This window comes from Pantherophis guttatus, chromosome 18, assembly GCF_059756535.1.
Source record: "Pantherophis guttatus breed Tessera chromosome 18, ASM5975653v1, whole genome shotgun sequence".
NCBI lineage: Eukaryota > Metazoa > Chordata > Lepidosauria > Squamata > Colubridae > Pantherophis > Pantherophis guttatus.
The window spans coordinates 5,664,674-5,686,966 of NC_142080.1; the positions used below are offsets into that span (position 1 = coordinate 5,664,674).

General features: G+C 48.7%; 2 protein-coding genes across 10 annotated transcripts in view; one reads left to right on the forward strand and one right to left on the reverse strand.

The window, feature by feature from the left end:
• The window catches only part of MACROD1 (mono-ADP ribosylhydrolase 1), a 257,629-nt gene that overhangs the window by 85,984 nt on the left and 149,352 nt on the right, over positions 1-22,293 (forward strand). The gene's annotated exons all lie outside the window — the stretch shown is intronic.
• The window catches only part of FLRT1 (fibronectin leucine rich transmembrane protein 1), a 120,223-nt gene that overhangs the window by 32,793 nt on the left and 65,137 nt on the right, over positions 1-22,293 (reverse strand). Inside the window, exon 2 of one of the 2 annotated variants that reach the window (XM_087880861.1) lies at positions 8,003-8,796. The gene's annotated coding sequence lies outside the window, so the exon portion shown is untranslated. Of the gene's footprint in view, positions 1-7,925; positions 8,797-22,293 lie in introns of both variants that reach the window. The other variant, XM_087880862.1, reaches the window with a different exon arrangement.

The following is a 22,293-nucleotide window of genomic DNA, read 5'->3' on the forward strand; positions in this document are numbered from 1 at the left end:
GGTTTATATTGGCCCTTGCTAAGCCCAAATCAAATAAATCACGTTATCCCCTTAGCAAACAGAGCCTTCCAAGTTCATTCTGGGACGTTTGGGGCAGGAAACGCCTCTCCGCTCTCTACGTTCTGAAATCGTTCATTAATAATTAAATCGCTATCGATGGCTACCTTATTCATTATTAATTAAATTATTAATTAACATCGGAAAACAACAATCCGGCCCCTCGAGCCTGGCAAACGAGCTGGGAATGGCAGATAAATTCTATCCTTTAGAAAAGTACCAATTTCACTATGTTCGCTCTGAATGGACCAGCCCCGAAGGGTGAGGAAGAAGAGGAGGGAGGAGACGTAAAACAAATAGAAATAACGACGGAGGCTGGGAATAATGGAAGAAGAAGGACCTCAGTGGGAAAGCTATTTAATTCTCCCTCGGATTTAGTTATTTTGAATTCCAATTTCTGCCTCTCCCTTAAACAAACGTGTGTGTGTGGGGGGGGGGAAGCAGTACAGTGATGAATCTACCACAATAACTTAAGGAAAAAAATGACCATTGTTAGATAATAGGTTATCCTCAACTTATAACCACAATTGAGCCCAGTGTTCCTGTGACAGTGAGTATATCTCAACTGCCTCTTCTACCAGTGAAGTTGTAGAGGTAGGAAATTAGCAAAAGCCTTAACTTTTGGCTCCTTTTGTTTATTTGGGGCATAGTGGAGGGAAAGAGAATTGCAAAAGCTATCTTTGCTTGCTCCTGGGGAGGAAAGCCGTGGCAAATCTAGACAGCGTACTAAAAAGCAGAGACATCACCCTGCCAACAAAAGTGTGTATCGTCAAGGCGATGGTGTTCCCAGTTGCAACGGATGGCTGTGAAAGTTGGACCATAAGGAAGGCTGAGAAGGCCAAAGAATTGAGGCCTTTGAACTGTAGTGCTGGAGAAGACTCCTGCGAGTCCCTTGGACTGCAAGGCCATTCTAGAGGAGATCAACCCTGACTGCTCTCTAGAAGGCCAGATCCTGAAGAGGAAACTCAAATCCTTTGGCCACCTAAGGAGAAGGAAGGACTCCCTGGTTAAGAGCCTAACGCTGGGAAAGATGGAGGGCAAAAGAAGAAGAAGGGGACGGCAGAGAACGAGGTGGCTGGATGGAGTCACCAAAGCAGCCAGCGTGACCTTAAATGGACTCCGGGGGATGATGGAGGACAGGAAGGCCTGGAGGAACGTGGTCCATGGGGACACGATGGGTTGGACACGACTTCACATCTAACAACAACAAATCTTTGCTACCAAAATATTCCTCTAGATCTAGAAAAATATCAGACACTCAACCAGTCCTGGTTTGGATTGGCTCAAGACTGACATCCTAATCCTGACTTTTCCCCAGCTACTTTTTTTTTTTGGCAAGCCAAAACAAGTTGGGATGCTTCTCAATTTTTTCCCTCTTGTTCCCAATCGCTCTGCATTGGTGTGATGCTATTTATTGGAGGGTACCAAATCGGGACTGCAAATCTCCAGATCACCACTAGGGGGGGGCCCTCTGGAGGATATTTTAAAACATCTACTTGCTGCCATCCTGTGGTCGTTTAGAGCAAAGGTCAGGAATTTAGGCTATTAGGAATCGGGCTGCGCAAAGTGGCCGGCTGGAGCGTGTGGACGCGCAACTCAACTTGTGTGTACGGCGGGCTAGCAGGCACTTTTGTGTGTGTATGTGCGCTGACCTGCACATTTGGAATCTGGTTCATTCCAAGAATCCGCGTGATCTCAAAGCCACACTTCCATCATCAGCACCTCCAACATCCCTGATTTGGACACGGCGAAGCTTACGCAGGGCGGCATTGTCTTTGTTTGCGGGTGAGGCTTAGCCCCGGGCGTGCAGTGTGTGCTGGGGCGTGTGCGAACTGGCAGGGAAAAGTTGAGCGTAGACAAAGCACAGAAAAATGAGCATGTCCAGAGTAAAACACAAAACAACCACCCAAATCTTAATTTCACTGCTTTCAGTTTCTCCCACCCGCCCTCTCCTACGTTATTGATTCCTCAAAGAGCTGAAGCTTAATTTTAATGTATGCGGCGAAAATTGGCAGCCGCTCAGGAGGGAGCTGGGGACCACAGTGTGGGAGGACGTGATATGCACCCATGCGGTAATAATTGAGGAGCTCAAGGCAGCGAAACATGTTTGGCTAGCTTGTCCATCACTGGCATCCTCTAGGGTAAGGGCTTTCAACTCCCAGAATCCTTAGCCACATCCGGTGGAATTCTGGGAGTCCCAATATCGGCATATCTGTGGCATCCGGGTTGGGAACGGGTGTGTTATGATTCCATCCCTCTCTTTTGTTGCAAGGGGAGAGGAGATGTTTAGGAAGCAGGCTGAATTATCTGCAGTGATTTCCTGCTAAATTAAACCTATGTTAGCCTTAATCTGTATGCTTCTAAAATGCGTGTTCCTTTAACTGGGCGAAACGGTGCATCATAGGGCAAGAATTTTTGAACCAAGGTACCTCAAATGGGCTAATTTACACGACGCATCCAAAATCGGGGTCCCCTGCCTCCTAAGGGAATAAAATTTGAGGATGTTGTGGCTGTTACAGCACTACTGGCTGTTGCTGTGGTCGTGTGCTCTTCACTGTTGACATTCTGTGACAGTTTCCCAGCCACTCTTGCAATCCCTCGCTCCATCCTCCATCCAGCAGAGTTTACTTACCTGCTTGCTGGGAAGGGGAAAGGAAGGAAAGGAGATTTTTAATCCTTCCTGCCAGATTCTCACATGGAAACTCAATGGGGAAGCCAGTGGGAAGTCGAAAGCCGGGGTGGGGGTGGGGGGGGAAACTCCCACTGCTTTTTTTTGGCCATCCTTGGCCATTCTATTTCTCCGTTTAGGGGAAGGAAATATCCCTGAAACGATGATACAGGATGTCTGGTCTGGTGCTTGTTAAAAGCAGGGCGTGGGAGGACTTGCAGAAATACGAGTCGTAATCCCAGATCAACCTGCTCCCATGAGGTCACCGTGATTCAGCTGGCTCCTTTGATGGAGACTTGGGCTAGCCCCAAGCCAGGCACTGCTTTCCCACACTTCCTTCTCAGATTCTGCTGGTTGTAAGGACGATGAAGGGAAAAAGCATCTATTCTGGATCACCCTTCTTGACATACTGTATCTTCAGGACAGACGTGAAATAGATAAATAAATAGGATTGCATCCCGATCTGGATGGCCCTGGGTTGCTGCTGCCCTTTGAAGTGCCTGAAGTCAGCTTTCCCAAACCAAAGGTAACAGTAACAGAGTTGGAAGGGACCTTGGAGGTCATCTAGTCCAACCTCCTGCTCCACGCCGGAGACCTGTCCTAGGGATTCGAACCACCGAACCGCCGACCTTTCTGATCAACAAGCTCAGTGTCTTAGCCACCGAGCCACCTAGTCAGGCTTGGTGTCAGCCTCCGCTTTGACTGCTTCAGCTGCCATAAGAAACGGGTGGGAAACAGTTGGGGGGGGTGAAGGGCGCAGGAGGAGTCTTTCCAAGAAACAAAACCGATTCTCCAAAGGAGCCGTCAGACCAACCGTCATTACATTCCTGATGGATGACGTTGCCAGACGTGATTCCACCTGACCTTTGGGAGACCTTTGGATTGGATGATGGATGATGGACAAGTGGGGGGAGATGCTTTCTAGATGCAATTTCGCGCGTTTTGCTTAGTTCCAGCTTTACCTGGGTTGTGATCGCTTCATTTTCAGTAAAAGTACTAATCTCTATAAAAATGGAGTTTGGGTCATTTTTTCCTGGATTTTGAAGGAAGCATACCTGACAATAAGCTGGAACTAAGCAAAACGCACAAAATTGTTGGGACTCCCATGTGCCATTACAGGTAGAGGCAATCCTCAACTTAACAGCCATTCGTTTAGTGACCGTTCAAAGTTACAATGGCACTGTATAAGTGACCGATGACCATCTTTCGCACTTACGACCGTGGCAACATCCCCGTGGTCACGTGATCAAAATTTGGATGCTTGGCAGCTGGCTCCCATTACAGTGTCCCGAGATCATATGGATTACCTCTTGCGACCTTCTGACAAGCAAAAACCAATGGGGAATTCTCTTAGCTACCGTGACCAGAAATGTCGTACAGTGGGTCGAAACTCTCTCAACGATTGTCTCGTTCAGCCACGGAAACTTTGGGCTCAACGGTGGTCGTAAGTCGCGGACTACCTCTAGTAACCACTCAGCAGCTTGGCGTTTAAATAAATGAGACTAGCCAAAAACGAACATGGGTGGCATGATATGAAAATTGGGACAGGCCGACCGAACAAGCTGCGGTTGTGTCTAGGAACGATGCATTTGACGGTTCAGCGCGTTCTTGGAACCTGGGTTTGTTTCGTTAGCCTGTGGCGGGCGTGCATGTGGTGCGTGCCAGCGAGAGGGAAAGGAAGTTAGTTAATAAACTGGTAATCAATGGTGGGAGGGGCCAGGGGGCGGAGTAGGTACATCTCTGGCCAATTTATTATCATGCCCGCAAATGAAACCTTGTGATTAATAAGGCTTTTGATTTATCGGCGTGTTGAGCCAGGAGCATTATTCACAACATCGCATTGACAAGGCCTCAGTTTTCCCCCCACCCCACTCCCTATCCGTCACTGCCGCCGCCGCGGAAAGACTGGGCTGATGTGGGGGGAGATATTGAGGAGGGGGAGCAGATGCCAGGACCAGTCTGGATGAAGCCCTAAATACCTGGTTTGTCGAAGCATTAATGGCTTTGATGCAGGCCCCACGGCTGTGCGAGATTCCCTCCGGATGGAGGTAATTGTTATTGATTATGAAAGCAGATAAATCCAGCAGGAGGCTGAGCTATTGCCTCTGCTGCTGGCAGGGAAACCTGCTTGCTGGTTACTGCAAGTCAGCTTTATTCCCACGTGCTGGTTTAACACGGGGAGTCCTCGAGTTACGACCGTTCGTTTAGTGACCGTAAGCTGAGGACTACCTATAATCACTTACGCAGTGCGTAGTACCAACACTTACTTCGCGCGCATGTTTTTGTGACTATGGCAAAGCATGTTCAAAAGAGCCCAGTCTCGTCACGCAGGAAAGCAGGAAGCCGCTATTGTGTTTCCCCGAAAATAAGACCCTGTCTTATATTTTTTTGAAACCTGAAATAAGCGCTTGGCCTTATTTTCGGGGAGGTCTTATTATTTTGGGGCACGTGGAGCAAGACAGAGCTCCTTTTGCCGTCTTACCTGATTTCCAGCTCTCTCTCCCTAACCCTAACCAGAGGAAATGGCGGGGACCAGCTGCGCATGGATTTAAATATTTTCAAGGAGGGCTTATTTTTGGAGAAACTCAGTAAAGGTTAAATTTTGGTTTTGCAAAGCACCCAGGTGCTTCTCCGGCTCCTAGAAAGATGCGATAGAAAGGAAACCTAATAGTTATTTTGACGTTTTGGGATAGCTAAATTATAGTTACTTCCTGGAATTCCCTGCTGAATGAAGAACGATGACTCAGTGTCAGTCTCGTATTTATTCTTAGAAAAGAGTTTGCCCTGCTCAAACTCCCTTTGCAGCAAAGAGAAACGAGAAGAAACTTTTTTTTTTTTAAAAAAAGAGAAGCTAAAGACACGTGGGAAAATCCAGGAAGTTAAAAGCGCTAGGCAAGGACGCTGGGGCCCATCCTAACCATTTGCAAATTATTGCTCGACATCAAATTGTGATGGGTGTCTAAATCTTTATGCTTGTCTTTAGCGTGCCTGCTCAGAAATGCCCACAGCTGAGCACCGGGAGTACAATGCCTTTTCGTACGCTGAATATTGTGCCTTTGGCGAAATGGGCAGCCTTCAACTTTGATAAATAAATAAAACCATTGCTGTAAAATTGGCTCACAGGCATTAAGGGCAGATTGCAGCCAGCTTTGTGTTCCCAAAGTAGGCCTTGAACGAAAAACAGAGTTTGCTGGTTCTTAAAAGGAGGCTATCGACAACGGGCACGGCACGGCGGAATAGAAGGGAAGGGGATGTGGTGGGTAATCCTCTCGTTGGGCTCGGGTGCAAGCTGCCCTCGACTTACGAACCACGATTGAGCCCGAAATTTCTCTTGCTAAGCGAGACATTCGTGAAGTGAATTTTGCCCCATTTTTACGACCTTTTGTGCCAGCCACCGTTGTTAAAGCGAATCGCTTTGCAGTCGTGAAGTTAGGAACATGGTTGTTCAGCGAATCTGTCTCCCCCAGCTTGACTTGGCTGTCGCCAAAGGGGATCACACGACCCCAGGACTCTGCAACCGTCGTAAATATGAACCAAGCACCTGAATTTTGCTCACGTGACCATGGGGAGGCTGCAAATGGCTGTAAGTGTGAAAAAATGGTCGTGAGTCACTTCTGTGTTAAGTTACAACTTCGAACGCCCACTAAGTGAAGCGTTGCAAGTCGAGGACTGCCTGTGATTCAGGGGCCAGCTGGAGGAAGTGGCAATTGACAAGAAGGGGAGTTGAGAAGAAATCTAACTTGGGGTTTAGGGCGGGGGTCGGCAACCTTAAACACTCAAAGAGCCACAAAAGTCCTAACCGGAAGCCCCCATTCAATTCTGGAGCCGACCGGAAGTCCGGTTCCCCCATCATAATCTCCTCCTAGCATGGCGTCCTTTTTCCTCTGCCAACTGGAAATCGGTTCCCCTACCATAGGGGTCTCCTCCTAGAGCGGCATCCTTTTTTCCTCTACCTGTCCTAACTGAAAGCCCTATCAATTGCGGAGCCGACCAGAAACAGGGAGCCGCAGCAGAGGGATGAAAGAGCCGCATGCGGCTCCAGAGCCACGGGTTGCTGACTCCTGCTTTAGGGGAATCTCCAATTCCAGATGTGCTGTTTTCTGGGCTGATGGAATCGGAGGGTGGGAGGAATCTCTGTGTGCATCGGATAAGCGACAGAGGTGTAACTAGTGAGCTACATTAACAGCCCATTCATACAACCAAGAGCAGAAATTGTGAAATATTTGGGCTGGTCTGGTCACGGGATCTCCTTCCTCTCGGAGCAAGTGAGCGTGCTTGAAAGTCCCGTCCAGTCTACAGGCAGCAAGGAAGCAAACCTTTTCCACCCCTCCCCACTAGCCACACACTCACAACCAGAATACAACCCAGAAAAAGCTTTTAAGCACCACCCCCCACCCCAAAATCAAGGTTTTCCCCCTCCTCAACCTTCCCATTTCACAGGTGATCCTCGACTTACGACCAGAGGGGAGCCCCAAAGTTTCACTTGCTTAAACGAGACGGTGGTTAAGTGAGTTTTGCCCAGTGGTGGGATTCAACCGGTTTGCACCATTTTGGCCGAACCAGTTGTTAAATTGCTGGCTGGCCCCTCCTATCCCCGCCTGTTCCAGAAGTCCCCACGTGTCCCGTTTTGGCTCCCAGGTAAGTGGGAGGGGGGACGGTGTGCCCCCCTGCGGCCCATTTTTGCTCCCAGAGGGGTGCAGGAGGCCGAGTTCTGTCTTTCACACCCCCTGGCCACGCCCACCCAGCCGGTCTTAGGGCAGAGAACCGGTTGTTAAAATTATTTGAATCCCACCCCTGGTTTTGCCCCATTTCACCACCTTTCTTGACACCGTTGTTAAGTGAATCGCGGCAATGATTAAGCTAGTCACACGGTCGTGAAGTGACTTTGGCTTCCCCGTTAACTTAGCTGGGTCAGAAGGTCTCTAAAGGGGGGTCACGGGTGCAACCGTCATAAATATGAGCCAGTTGCCAAGTGCGTCCAAATTCGGATCGCGTGAACCGTGGGGGGGGGATGCTTCAACGGTCAGTGGTTCCTAAACCCCCCTTTTTTTTTCAGTGCCACTTTGAACGGTCAACTAAACGAACGGTTGTAAGTCAAGGAGTCCCGATGTTGTCCTTTCCTTCACCCTGCCCAAGCACCGTTTCTCTTTTTTCCCCCGTGGCTGACCCTTTTTTATAGAAAAGGTAGATTAACACTCACAGAGCTGTACACCAGCTGGAGAGAAAAAAAGCAGCCCGTTTAGTTTGGGACGATGTGCCAAGCCATCTTTACAGTACCTGTCTCTCAGGCAGAAAAAGGGAGGCCGACAGGTGGAGGTGAGGCTCCCTCCTCCTTTCACGGATCGGTTTTTCTCCTCTTGTTCCTCTGGATCATCCAGAACAGCTCGATCTCCTTTCGCCAAAGCCTCAAACAATCTCCTTTCCACGCTCCACCAAGTGCCTCCAATCTCCTGGCCGGGGATAAACTCCCAACTCTTCCCTTGGGTGGGTGGGAGGACGCCACCCTAAGAACGCGTGGAGAAGGGGCAGTGGGGCGACCCCCTTAACGGTCTCTCTCTTTCGCCGGGATCTGCGTTCAGATCTCTCGATCTGAGCCGGATAGCTGTTGTTCTCCCATCTGAGCTAAATTTCACCGGTCACCATCCTGCGGAGTTGAGCAACAGCGAGCGCGTAAATAAGCCCAGATCTGAACAGATCCTGGTCCTTAGTTTCTCCTCCTTCCTCTGCCTTTTCTTCCCCCAAAGGCTTCAGCACTTTCATCCGGCAGCGGTTTTTTTAGCAACAGTCGGTCAACTTCCAAACGAGTTTTGAAAAGATCCGGGAGTGGGCCTTCTTTCACCTCTGGTTTGGCAAAGCCCGCAATGGCCCTTGAAGAGACCCCCCCCTTTCCCAGAGCTGGCTTGTCAAGGCTGGGTGGGCCTGTTGTTCACGGGCGATGAAAAGAAAGTCTTTCTCCTTCTTGAAAAAAAAAAAAATTCTCACCCGGCCGATCCACCAAACGATCAAAGGATTCCCTCCGGGAGCCGGCTGTAGTAGGATAAATCCTTTCTCTCCCCCGGGGCTTCGGAAACCTGCAAAAGCCATTTGGACAAAGTGGTTAGAAAGTGGAAGGGAGGAGGGGCAGAAGGCCGAGGAGAGATGGCATGGAGGATGGGGAGATGTGGAAGGGAGTGGGGGGGGGTTGTTAATGCTGGCAGAAGCGCCAAGCCTGACAGATCAAAGGTGTAGCAACTCAAAGATATGCACTCAGGCTACCAAGAAGTATCACCACCAGCACTGCAGTGGCCTTGCTTTGCAGTCGTTGGGAGGGATGGCTGGCGGGGAGGGACAGATGGACAGATGGACGACAGTTTGCAATTTCAGGCCAAGTTTTCCCCCGAATGCCATCACTCTGCTTAACAACTAATTCCCACAAGACTGTCAAACTATTTACTAAGAATGCATTACTATTGTTCTTCTCTTCCTTCCTAGTATCTACCTCTTCCCACTTATGACTATAACCCTGTTGCTTGTATCTTTCAATTTATATTGTTTTTATTTGTTTCCCGGTACGATTTGACAGCTTATTAGTAACCTTGACTATCACTAAGTGTTGTAGCTTTTTATTCTCGATGAATGTATTTTATTCTCCGTATGTACACTGAGAGCATATACACCTAAGACAAATTCCTTGTGTGTCCAATCACACTTGGCTAATAAAGAATTCTATTCTGTTCTGTTCTGTTCTGTTCTATTCTATTTTCTATTCCATTCCATTTTCTGTTCTAAACTCTTATTCTACTTTACTCTACTCTACTCTACTCTACTCTACTCTACTCTACTCTACTCTACTCTACTCTACTCTATATTCTGGCCCCCAAAAGTCCTTGTTGGGCTCCCTCAGAGAGCAACAGGGGCCGAGTTCAAAATCTTTCCGCCCACCAAGGGGAAGGAAACTGCAAAATCCCCATTCCCTTCCCACTCCAGGGGAAGGATACTGCAAAATCCCCATTCCCACCCCACTCCAGGGGAAGGATACTGCAAAATCCCCATTCCCTCCCCACTCCAGTAGAAGGATAGTGCAAAATCCCCATTCTCACCCCACTCCAGGGGAAGGATACTGCAAAATCCCCATTCCCACCCCACTCCAGTAGAAGGATACTGCAAAATCCCCATTCCCACCCCACTCCTGGGAGAAGGATACTGCAAGATCCCCGTTCCCACCCCACTCCTGAGGGAAGGATATTGCAAAATCCCCATTCCCACCCCACTCCAGGGGGAAGGATACTGCAAAATCCCCACTCACTCCCCACTCCTGGGACCAGCCAGAGGTGGTATTTGCCGGTTCTCCGAACTGCTCAAAATTTCCGCTACGGGTTCTCCAGAACCTGTCAGAACCTGCTGGATTTCACCCCTGGTTCACACCAAAAGACACAAGGGCCCCTTTGGGGGTCCTTCAATTCCGCCTCCCCTATTCCAGTTTTCAGGTGGTGTCGTCTTCTCCCCAGAACATCGGGAAAACCACCTTATCTCTCTTTCTCATGCGTGAAAAAAATACTTTGATGCTGACCCTCAGTTCTTTGTGCACCTTGATAGGTTTTAGTTGGAATCCTCTGTGTGTGTGTGTGTGTGTGTGTGTGTGTGTGTGTGTCGGGGGGGGAATGCAACTGTGACACAGAGCAATGTGTGAACCGAGCTTCTGCAAACCGCTGCAAGATTCGGCTGTCTGGCCTTGAGTGTGGCTGGTACCATTTGGGCTATACGGGGGGTCTTACAGGTGGCGAGTGAGCTTGTGAATAATAGATGAAAAGAAGCGAAGAGAACGCAAGACCAGCATTTTTAGCAGCAACCCCTTGTCCTTGGTTAATAGCTAAGTTTCTTCCCGGAGCTTCACTTAGAAGGCAGCAGGAGGGGGAGGCAAAAAATAGAGAATTTAACTCCGACGTTTCTCTCATCATCAGTTTCTGTAGGAGAAAAGGAGGCAGAGCCGGGGAGGGCGGGGTTAAGCACGTCATCAGCTTAGAATCATTACATTGCCACAAACCCCTCTTGAACTCCGTTGTCCCTTATCTGGACTAGAAGACCCTCCAAGGTCCCTTCCAACTGTACAGGTGGTCCTCCACTTACGACCGTCGTAAATACAAACATCAATTTTGATCACGTGATGGTGGGGAGGCTGCGACAGTCCTACGTTCAAGGATGGGTTGCAGGTCATTTTTTTGTCAGTGATTTTGAGTGGTCTCTAAACGAAGAGGTTGTAAGTCGAGAACTGCCTCTATCTGAGCAGTATCCTGCCTGCCTCTGCGTTGTTGTAAACTTCCAGCGCTCACAATTTGTTACGGCATCAAGGAGAAGGGGAGAGGTTTCCAAGATAAGATGGGAGGATGGCCACTTTCCCAGTTAAAAAAATAATAATCTGGGCGCATTTACCTATCTCTGGTTTCTAAGAATCTTTGCTGATATTTAATTTTTGCTCGCTCGCCTATGAAACAAAGTCACAGCTTCTTTTCACAGCCTGAAGCACAATTCAGGCGAAGTGCGTGCGTGCGTGCGTGGTGCACACGTGCACATATTTGCGGTGTGCACGCGGCCAAGCTCCTCGCGTCTGCCACCAAAACAATTGGAAGCAGGCCTTCCATTAATTATGAACGGTCTACTACTAGCAGGGGTGGGCTTCAAAATTTTTAGCAAGGGGTTCTCTGCCCAGTTGCTGGGTGGGCGTGGCCTAGTCAGCCTCCTGCACCACGGCGTGGGGGGAGGTTTGCCCTCCCCAGGCTCCAGAGACTTTCTTTGAGCCTCCAGGAGGGCGAAAACGGCCTCCCCAGGCTCTGGAGGCCCTCTGGAGGCGAACTTCCGGTAGGCCTGTTTTTCGCCCTTTCTGAGCCTCCGTGTGTGCCCTGCACTTATCTGCATCCAAAATGGGCCGCTTGGGGACTCCTGGGAGGGGGGGCGGGGAGGGGCGGAGCCAGCCAGGAGTAGGTTTTGGGGGTTCTCCGAACAGCTAGAAAGAAAACAATTAAAAAAATAGATACCCAGATGATGCCAAGTAAAAGGAGAAAGGTGGGGGGGGGGCGAGGGGAAAAAAGTGAGATATTATAAAAATGTACACAAATGATGAAATAAAAATAAATATTAATTGAATAAGAAATTGAAATGAGAATAAAGATAATTAGAAAATGGGGGCTATTCGAATACCACTTTAGATTGAACAGAAAAGGGAAACAACAGGAGAGAGGGGAAGGAGTAGAGAGAGAGGAAGAGAGAAGAGAGGAGAGGAGAAAGAAGAAAGGGAATAGGAGAGGAAGAAAAGGGAGGAGAAAGAGGAGTAGAAGAAAAGGTTAGAAGGGGAGAAGAAGAGAGGAGTGGGGGAAGGGAAGGGGAAGTAGGAAAGAGAAGGAGAGGAAGAAAGAAGAAAGTAGGAGGAGAAGGAGGAAGGAAGAGAAGGGGAGGAGGAGAAGAAAGGTTGGAGTAAAGGTATATGGTAAAAGAGCAGCCCCCAAAAAGTAAAAATGAAAAATAAAAGTTAAAAGATAAGGTGAATGAAAAATGATGGATAAATGACAGTACATATCAATGTTTTTATGAGGAATAAAAATAAAAAACTTTTTTTTAAAAAAAAAAGAATCTTAGCTAGAGGTTCTCCCGAACCCCCAGCAGCCTTCCCCTTACTACAAGAACTTCCCCGTTGTTTGCAAATTAGCTGCCTGGTGCTCCCCTCCCCTCCTTTTCATCCTTTTCTTTCTTCTTTTCCTTTCTTTCAAAGAGGGGCTTTTGAGAAATGAGGCCAACCAAGCAGGGAGGGAAGCCTTGTGCTTTTCTCCATGCCTGGAAAAGAGAGAGAGAGACATACACAAGAGACGACGCAGATAAGGAGCCGTTGCTGAGATAGCGTTCTGCCTCTCAGGGAACATGGGAAAATTGCAGCGAGCGGAGCAGAGCAGAAAACGAGAGGGTCTCGGTGGGTTTATCTTGCTAGAGCTAAGCAGGCTGTCTCAGCTTCCAACATAAGGCGGGGGGGGGGAAACAACCCTGGGAAATGTCTAGATAGGTTGTGATGCATCTGAAAAGCTGAGCTCGCGGCGTGGGACAGCAGCAAAAACGGCCAATGCGATCGCTTAAGCCAGCGGTGGGGAAACCCTGGCCCTTGTGACTTGGAGACTTCAACTCCCAGAATTCCTGGGAGCCAGCCAGCCTGACGAATTTTGGGAGTTGAAGTCCACCCGTCGTAAAAAGGGCCATCGTTTCCCACCCCCAGCCTGAGCTATGTATAGACGCATCGTGGTCGCCAACATCATTATGATGTAAAAAAGATGTGGAGACTCTAGAAAGTGCAGAGAAGAGCAACGAAGAGGATTAGATTATTCTATTCTATTCTATTCTATTCTACTTTCTATCCTATCCTATGCTATCCTATGCTATCCTATGCTATCCTATGCTATCCTATGCTATGCTATCCTATCCTATCCTATCCTATCCTATCCTATCCTATCCTATGTTTTGTTCTATTCTATTCTATTCTATTCTATTCTATTCTATTCTATTCTATTCTATTCTATTCTATTCTACTTTCTATCCTATCCTATGCTATCCTATGCTATCCTATGCTATCCTATGCTATGCTATCCTATCCTATCCTATCCTATCCTATGTTCTGTTCTGTTCTGTTCTATTCTATTCTATTCTATTCTATTCTATTCTATTCTATTCTATTCTATTCTACATCCTATCCTATCCTATCCTCTGTTCTATTCTATTCTATTCTATTCTATTCTATTCTATTCTATTCTATTCTATTCTATTCTATTCTATTCTACTTTCTATCCTATCCTATCCTATCCTATCCTATGCTATCCTCTGTTCTGTTCTGTTCTGTTCTGTTCTGTTCTACTCTACTCTACTCTACTCTACTCTACTCTACTCTACTCTACTCTACTCCACTCCACTCCACTCCACTCCACTCCACTCCACCCCACCCCACCCCACCCCACCCCACCCCACCCCACCCCATCCCATCCCATCCCACCCTTACTATATGGACTTGTGACTGATAGGTCTGTTTTTACCCCAGTTGCTGTTTCTGTGCGAGCTTTTGGGTTTGTCTACATTTTTCTTTTTCTTTTCTTTTTTTTCTATAATTTTTATTGCTTTGACATTTTCTTTGAACAGCCGCCCAGGGTCACACATTTGAGATGGGCAGCCACATACATCTAATTAAGGAATTAATTTTGCTGTTGCCTCGGCATTATCCCAGTTTCCAAATCAGAAATGATAGATAATTGCGCTTCTGTGTCAGTCAGATCTCACAGGTAAAACTCGGTCTGACCTAAATCTTGGGTTCATGCTATCAGATGGGCAAGTTTCAAATGATCATCTGAAGAAAGAAAAAAAAAATCTTCCTAATTGGAAGAAAGTTTGATCTTTGATCACCAACCATCAGGAGATTGTAATAAATGGACTCATAGCCCAACACATGAAAAAGAATTCAAAACCTCCTGGGAGCATCTACCTTGATGAAAATACTAATAAAGGAGAGATGGAGAATTCCCGCCTCAGGTTCTGATTTCTGGCTTCAAATTCTTATCCTTGTTTGTGAATCTTATTTCCTCCACCGTGTTATGTCTCTCTGTCTCAAGGATGCTCCTGTTCGGCTTCCTGCATTGAGGTGGGGCTGGACTAGATGGCCTCGAGGGGACTCTCCCCGCTGTAGCATTTGGTGAAAGCAGTGGTGAAATCCACATTTTTTAAACTACCGGTTCTGTGGGTGTGGCTTGGTGGGCGTGGCAGGGGAAGGATACTGCAAAATCCCCATTCCCTCCCCACTCCAGGGGGAAGGATATTACAAAATCTCCATTCCCACCCCACTCCAGGGGGAAGGATATTGCAAAATCTCCATTCCCACCCCACTCCTGGGAAAGGATTATTGCAAAATCTCCATTCCCACCCAACTCCTGGGGGAAGGATACTGCAAAATCCTCATTCCCACTCCAGGGGAAGGATACTGCAAAATCTCCATTCCCATCCCATTCCAGGGGAAGGATACTGCAAAATCCCCATTCCCTCCCGACTCTGGGGCCAGCCAGAGGTGGTATTTGCCGGTTCTCCAAATTGCTCAAAATTTCCGCTACCGGTTCTCCAGAACCTGTCAGAACCTGCTGGATTTCACCTCTGGGTGAAACGCCAGAGGACTTTTGCATCCCGGCTAAAACGACGCTCCAGAGATTTGATTCTGCTCTGGAATTCCAGCATGAACTGACCTACTCCGAGCCTCTCGGATTGAACACGAAGGCTGCAAATTAATTATCCTCCGGATAATTTCGCCTTTTCTCGGTGCTTGAAAGCAGCCAACCCGACCAAAATAAACAGAAGCTTCCATGCAAAACTCCGTAGATAAATCGACGTCAAAATGCGCACGGCGCAGAAACGTATTTTTCTCCGAAAACATCTCTTTTTTTTTTCCCCCCCTTCCCATCTCTGGGTAGACACTTCTAAATGTTAGTGTTTATAAGGCAGCAGTGCCTAATTGCATCCGAGAGAGAACGCATTCCCCAATATGGATTTAAACGCGTATTAATATACATGGATTTTTCATGCAATGGAAATAACCCAGCAACACATAAATAATGAAGGCGGCAGAGGAAACGGGCATCTGTAACTTCAGTGAGTGGGCGACGGCAGCGTGGAAGGCTCAGCAAATCTGTAGGCTGGCAGAGAGGAGCCAACGAAGAGGTTGTCTGAATGCCTTGGGACGTTCAGGCTGGCTCGCGATGGCAGCTCCATCGATGCAGGTGGGGTGACGCGTGAGCAGAAGTTGAGATGAGGGGCAGGTAATCCTCGATTTACGACCACAGTCGAGCCCAAAATTTCTCTTGCTGTGAGATGTTTGTTAAGTAATGTTTTGCCCCATTTTACGACATTTTACAGGGCACTGCAGTTCTTACCTTAGTCACAACTAAGAGTTAAGTGACTCTGACTTTCCTGGTCTCAGAAGGTCACAAAACGGGACCACGTGACTCCGAGGGACAATGGCCACCGTCGTAAACATGAATCAGTTGCCAAGCATCTGAATTTTGATCCGGGGATACTGCAAGGGTGTGACAAATTGTCATAATTGACTTTTTCCCAGTGCCGTCGTAGCTTTGAATGGACACTAAATGAACTGTTGTAAGTCAAGGGCATCCTGTAATTTTCAAGCCATGCTGTAATTTTCAAACTCTTGGGGGGAAGGATACTGCAAAATCCCCATTCCCTCCCCGCTCCTGGGGGAAGGATACTGCAAAATCCCCATTCCCTCCCCTCTCCTGGGGGAAGGATACTGCAAAATCCCCATTCCCTCCTTGCTCCTGGGGGAAGGATACTGCAAAATCCCCATTCCCTCCCCACTCCTGGGGGAAGGATACTGCAAAATCCCCATTCCCTCCTTGCTCCTGGGGGAAGGATACTGAAAAATCCCCATTCCCTCCCCATTCCTGGGGGAAAGATATTGCAAAATCCCCATTTCCTCCCCACTCCTGGGGGAAAGATATTGCAAAATCCCCATTCCCTCCCTACTCTGCGGCCAGCCAGAGGTGGTATTTGCCGGTTTGTCTTGGGAAGCTGTCAGTCTGGTGAGAATCAGTAGGGTTGAGGGTTAGCCAGACCCATATTGACCCGAACGAACCTCTGCCCCATGGCTGGCAAGACCCCAATCCATCCCCTTTGGCCGCTGACCTCTTTGTGGTCCCAGGCCCAATTCAGGACCTTGGACAGTTCCAAAGGCCAATAGAGACATTATTTCTTCCCTCTGGCTGTGGAGGAAGATGGTTAGAAGGTTCTCCCAAGGAAAAGCACATGCATGTCCAACCCCGTGCCCGCTCAGACACGGATGCACAGCCTTACATGCCCACTGGGCACGCTCCAGGACAGTCTTTGTCAAGCTCAACAACTTTAAGCAAGGTGGACTTCGGCTCCCAGAATTCCCAAACCAGCATTGCTGTAGGGAAGGGATTTGTCAAACGCAGCCACTGTAAAAAGGAGTGGACATCAACTCCCAGAATCCCCCAGCCTGCGGGAATTCTGGGGGTTAAAGTTCACGCATCTTAAAGTTGTGCAGTGTTGACAAACGCTGCCCTAAGGCAGCCAAATAATTTGTCTGCACTTCGCAATCCAGGGAGTTTTTGACTTGCAAGCCGTCCCTTAGCAACCATTCAGAGGTCCAATGGCACTGAAATAAGTGACTTACTGTACGACCAGTCCTCGCACTTTACATCCATCGGAGAGCCCCCACCCCACCCCCACGGTCATGTGATCAAAAATTCAGATGCTCGACAACCAGCATGGATGTTGTGGCCCACCAGCAGCCTGCGCGGATCGTGGCTGATCCCAAGGAGGAGGAGGCTGGTGTGGTGTGCTCCCTCCCCAGTGGCTAGAATGCAGCATTACAGGCTAACTCACTGCTCACTGTCAGGAGTTCGATCCTGCCTGGCTCAAGGTCAACTCAGCCTTCCATCCTTCCGAGGTTGGTAAAATGAGAGACCCAGATTGTTGGGGGGCAAAAGGCTGACTCTGTAAACTGCTTAGAGAGGGCTGTAAAGCACCATGAAGCGGTATATAAGTCTAAGGGCTACTGTTATTTCACATTGTTAATTTTAGACAAACGAGAATCTCAAATCTTGTGAGATTCTCTCTCCCCCCACCCTTTTCTTACACGCCCGGAGAAAGGATGCAAAGGCAGCTGCCCTCCACCTGTTCCCAGCTGCTGTAGTGAAGTCCTTCATGGATCCCAAAATACACCGTTTTTCTCCCAAGCTAAATAGTGAACGTTGCAGTTGAGTCGTTTTGAGCAACCCTTCCCAATTTGGTCTCTTAAGTTCCGTCCTGTCCTCCCAGTCATCCCACCTTCTTCCACCTGTCAAACATCAGACAGCCATTTGCCTGGGATAATACGAGGATTCGTAGGTTGGACTAGAACAGTGGCTAATCAAATTTTGCGGCTTTGTGGCCCGGCTGGCGGGGAGGGAGAGGGGAACCGGGCCGCGTGAACGTCTGGCTAGATCCGCTTCACGACCGTGTGACTCGCTTAACAACCGTAGCCAAAAAGATCGTAAAAAAACCAGGCACAGATTCATTTGACAGCCGCCTCGCTTAAGTGACGGGCATTGTGCTCTCGATTGTGGCCGTAAGCCGAGGACTACTTGTGCAGCGATGCCCGCGGCTGCCCTCTCCCTTGTTAAAGCTCAACGCCTTTGAGTTAGGGACAGAAATTATACACGGAGCCCGTGCGTTTAAACGAGATCCGAGAGGCTTAAGTTAAATCAAAGAGGATTTTTATGGCCTGGTGGGTCACTGGCCAGCTTCCAGCAGCTGCAATTGGCATGGAGCAGCAGAGAGGGCGTTACTGTCAAAATGCAAATGCGGCCTCGGATCTTTAACGGCTGGAATAATTTATTTTAATGCCTCGGTGGGTAGGTATTGTTTCTGCCGCCCGCTCTCCCTTTTTTCCCCATTAAAAGCCAGCCTTGTGCCATCACATACTAATCGTGTGCCGCCAGCTGGGGGGGGTGGCGGGCCCCCATTGAAGGCGACTGGCAACTGTCAATGAGGGGCACGGTCGGACGGCCACTTTTGGCAGGCGGGCGGATCTTCCGAAGCCGTTGGGGAAGGGGGGGGGAAATCCTAATAAATCCCTCTTAATGAAGGAGCAAGCGTGGGGTGAGTCTCGGGGGGTGGGTGGGGGTAGGAAGGCAGAAACAGGACCCTGGAATGCTGGAAAATGGGTCCTTTGGGTCCTTCCAGGGCCTCGGGTGACCAAGGCGCTGAGCTTGTCGATCAGATAGCGATGGCGGAGGGTGGTTCGGAGAACCAGTAGCGGAAACCTCTTCGGCCGAAAAAATGCTTTTAAAAGTAAAAACAAAAGTCTCTGACGACCGGGCCAGCTCAGCTGGGATCGTCAGAGCCTTTTAATAGCATTTTTTTTTTTACAAACTCTTCAGCCAAAGAGGTTGTAGAAAAAAATGCTTTTAAAAGTTAAAAAAAAAAAAAGCCTCTGAAGATCGCGCGGCTCAGCTGGGATCGTCAGAGGCTTTTAAAAGCATTTTTTTAACAACCTCTTCGGCCAAAAAAATGCTTTTAAAAGTAAAAAAAAAAAACCTCTGACGATTACGCGGCTCAGCTGGGATCGTCAGAGGCTTTTAAAAGCATTTTTTAACAACCTTTTCGCAAAGAGATTGTAGAAAAAATGTTTTTAAAAGAAAAAAAAAGCCTCTGATGATCAGGCAACTCAGCTGGGATCGTCAGAGGCTTTTAAAAGCATTTTTTTTACAACCTCTTCGGCCAAAAAAATGCTTTTAAAAGTAAAAAAAAAAACCCTCTGACGATCGCGCGGCTCAGCTGGGATCGTCGGAGGCTTTTAAAAGCATTTTTAAACAACCTCTTCAGCCGAAGAGGTTGTAGAAAAAAATGCTTTTAAAAGTTAAAAAAAAAAAAAAGTTGGCCATGCCCACCCAGTCACATTACCCACCACCACCACCACCAAGCCACGCCCACAGAACCGGTAGTAGCAAATTTTACATTTCATCCCTGCATCCATCCCAATGTACGGAAGTGCACAAGCCGTGTTCAGTTCACGGCGAGATTTGGGAAGATTGGGTCGATTTGCATCTCGCACGCGAACCAAACGGATTTCTGCTTTAGCCATGTTTTGGGGAATATTTTTCTTTTTTTCTTTTTTTCTTTTTGAGGGCCACCTCTGCTTGGATGGTTTCTAACAGGAACCATCCCCCCCACCCCCCTCCCCACAGCAGCATCCGATGCCTCTGTGGCAGAGGGGAAATTTAAGCTGTCCTTTTATCACAGGGACGGGACCCCCGAGGTGGAGCCCGCCAGCTTGTGCCGCTGCTACCTGAGCCTCGCAGGGAACCATCGGAGATGCCCTGAGATGAAAGGCCGCCAGATTTTAATTACCTGAGCTGGACGCCGTCCAGGTTGTTAGGGAGTGAGCAGCTGGATGCAAGCGTGATTACAACGCAGGTCAGCCTCTCCTCTGCGTCCCACCTTCCCAGCTGGCCGTCCAATGTCCATCCCTCAACGCTTTGGCCCTCTGCCCTGCCAAGAGGAATGGGGCACGGGGGTGGGCGGGGGCTCCTGCGTTCACGCCCATCCTGGGTCTTTTTCCCCCCCCACCCCACCCCTCCCCAGTCTCAAGGACGATCTCGGCTTGTCTGCTGGCATAGCCGGTTGTGGGAAAGGGGAGTTTTACAGGAGATTTATGAGCGAAGTTAAAATGCAATCTGGGTGACGGCGATTCACGTCGTAGTGGCAGCCCTGCTCTTCAATGAGATTAATTGCACTCTCTCTCTCTCTTTTTTATTGTCTTCGCCCTGCGCTCCCCTCTTGCAAACACTTGAAATTGGGAAATGGGGCCTAAAGACAGAGCGGAGGAAGCAGGAAAGCCTTTAGGCCAGAGGTCACCAACTGGTGGTCCGTGGACCACTGGTGGTCCGTGAGAAAATGTTGGTGGTCCGCAGAAAAAGTATTTGCATTTTTTATATTGCACTAAATCAGGGGTCCTCAAACTACGGCCCCTGGGACGGATACGTGCAATGAACGTTTGTGTTGGTGCAGAGAGTCTCCCCCTTCAGGGTCTTTTTGTGCGGGTCGGAGAGGGGCAGAAATTCCAAATGGGTCTGCTTCGGTCTCCTGGTGTGGGGCTTTGGGCGAAGGTTGGAGGGAAGGGCCGCTGGTGGCGAAGAGCCGGAGGGCCTCGTTCCAGTGGGACTGCATCATGGCCTGGAACTGGCTGACCATCTCAGCCCGCTGAGCCTCCAGGCGTCGGTACCTGGCCTTGCACTCCCACAGGTCTTCCCTCTGCTTGGAAAGCCTATGCTCCTAGTCCTCAGTGAGGTGCTTCTGCTGAGCCTCCTTCTCGGCCAGATCCAATTTGAACTGAGCTGTTTTGCCAACTTTTTCTCGTGGGGGCTGCTTAGCTCCAACAACTGCTTCCTGTTGGGGCCCTAAGGAGCCCGGGAGGGCAGGCGAGGAGGGGCTGGGAGGGGTAAGTAGAGGCTGGCGAGGTACCCCTCGATGCGAGTGACATGAAGTTGGCCACACCCACCCAGTCACATGTCCACCTAGCCACACCCACCCAGCTGGTCATTAGGCAGATTATATTAGTGGTCTGCAGGATTTAAAATTATGAATTTAGTGGTCCCTGGGGTCTGAAAGGTTGGTGACCCCTGCTTTAGGCTGTTTGGGGCGGGGAGGGGGGGATTATTAAGAAGCAACAGTCCTCTCTAAAGATCAAAAGGTCATCCGGTCTCACCCTTTGGATTAGACCTCTGAGCCAGGCAAACTTTGGGTACAAGCTTCTAGTCCTCGATACTTACTCTATGCCAGTGTTTAGTTCCAGGGCTTGGTAGTGCCCAGAGGTTTGTTCCAACCCGCCGTTTTTAATCGCTCAGGAGAAACAGGTAAAGTCTGAGAAATCCCCCTGAAGGACTCCTTCCTGTGTAGACTTTAATTCATGCTTTTTAGCACTTATCGGCGTGAAATCGTGTAACCGCCAGAGCAGGTTTGACAAAGGCCAATTTACGGGGATTTGAAAGGGGTATAAGTCTCCCTTTCAGCTGCTGTAAGTTTTGTTGCAGGGCAAAAGATTACAGCGAATGGCAGCTCCCGTGCATTCCATGACAATAACAGAATAACAGAGTCGGAAGGGACCTTGGAGGTCTTCTAGTCCAACCCCCTGTTCAAGCAGAAACACACCCTATACCATTTCAGACAAATGTTGTCCAGTCTCTTCTTAACAACCTCCTGTGTTCGGAGCATCCACAAGTTCTGAAAGCAGTAATATTAAGTTTTGTTGTCCTTGTTTAATCATTCAGCGTAGTCATTCAACATAAAAGTAATAGCCGTCACTCCAAAATGGAAGTAATTTTTTTTTAAAAGTAAGTCATATTGATAGAATAAAGTTAAAATAAAATTATTAACGTAAAACGATGAAGTCCAGGGATTAAAACCTGGGAGAGACCTATAAAATTGCTATTGATAGCTTCGGATGGGCTGCTGTGGGTTCATAGGGGTTCGAGAGAACCTCTAGCTAAGATTCTGTGCAGTTTGGAGAACCCCCAAATCTCACTCCTGGCTGGCCCCGCCCACCCTTCCCCTCCCCTCCCAGGAGTCCCCACGCGGCCTGTTTTGGATGCAGGTAAGTGCCGGGTGCTCGCGGAGGCTCAGGGAGGGTGAAAAACGGGCCTACCGGAAGTTCGGGAAGGCTGGAAATGGGCCTATTTCCAGCCTCCAGAGGGCCTCCAGAGCCTGGGGAGGCCATTTCCATCCTCCCAGAGGCTTGAGCAAAGCCTCCTGAGCCCGGGGAGGGCAAAAACGCCCCTACCGCCGTGGTGCAAGAGGCCAACTTGGCCACACCCACCATGGCCACGCCCACCAAGCAACCGGGCAAAAAATCCCATGCTAAAATTTTTGAAGCCCAGCCCTGTATAGACCGTATGTTATAGATACTATAGCTAAGATACATAATTATAAACGAAAGAATAAGAAGTACTTGAGTTTGTAAAACACTAGGAGAATGGACAGCTATGCTAACTTATATAAAGTTT